This window comes from Hipposideros armiger, unplaced genomic scaffold, assembly GCF_001890085.2.
Source record: "Hipposideros armiger isolate ML-2016 unplaced genomic scaffold, ASM189008v1 scaffold_734, whole genome shotgun sequence".
In the NCBI taxonomy this organism is placed as follows: domain Eukaryota; kingdom Metazoa; phylum Chordata; class Mammalia; order Chiroptera; family Hipposideridae; genus Hipposideros; species Hipposideros armiger.
Window position 1 is genome coordinate 229,580 of NW_017732084.1, and position 1,030 is coordinate 230,609.

Sequence of the window (1,030 nt, forward strand, 5' to 3'; positions counted from 1 at the left end):
AAAAAAAAAAAAGGAAAAAAAGGAACAATTTCTGCCAGGAGAATGAGCATAGCCAAGGCGGGCTGCCAGAAGGCCTGTCTCTCCTTGAGCAGAAGAAAAATCGAGAAAAGGTCTCCCTACTGTGAAGAAAAACATAGGTGGAGGAGAGGGGAGGTGAGCTGTCCGGTCACAGGTCAGCATTCACCTGGGCATTTGCTGGGTTGCTCTGTGGCTGCGCCTGTCGAAGCCTGTCCCATCAGGGTGACAGTGGTCATTCAGTGGCCACTCTAGCAGGTCTTCAGATTCCAGCCTCTGCTCCCGTGCCAGGTACTGCGGCCAGGGGACTCCACAGCAGGTGCTTCCTGAGCCCCTTAGGACACCTCGGCCATTTCCACCCTCTCATGGGGAGGCACCATCATTGCATGGCTATTGCCAGATGAGAAAATGACAGCTCAGACAGGGTCTGTGGCTGGCCCAAGCCCACCCAGATAAATGAGCCTTATTTAACATTCAGATCCATGTCACCTGACTGGAAACACCTGTGCTCAGGACCCGTCACATGGAGCAAACCACACACAATGTTTGTCTTCAGCCTCTTTACTTATTTACCAAGATTATCTTTAGCGTCTTAAAAAGTGGGCGGGGGAGAGTAATGGGGACCAGTAGAAGCAAACTCTTCATGCAATCCATGGTGTTTCATTAATAAATATTTGAGAAGTGTTTGCCCAGAAAATTCTCCCCCATGTTGCAAATGAAGACAAAAGGCAGCCCTGAGTTGAAGCGCGTTTTCTGAAAAGATTTTGTGGCCCACGATCTTGCAGGATTTCCCTGAGCAAGCTGTTCTTTGCCGTGGGGGTAAATCCCCAATCAAAACCATGCTTCATAGTCTCCAAACACCTCACTTTATCTTATAGAAAGTGATTTCATTTTGGAGTTGACAATATTATGAAATTGGAACAAATCCCAGGGACCCAGAAATGAAAGCACTTAAAAGTGTATGACATCTGTTTTTATTAAAAGTTGACATCGTTTATCAAATAATATTTATAAC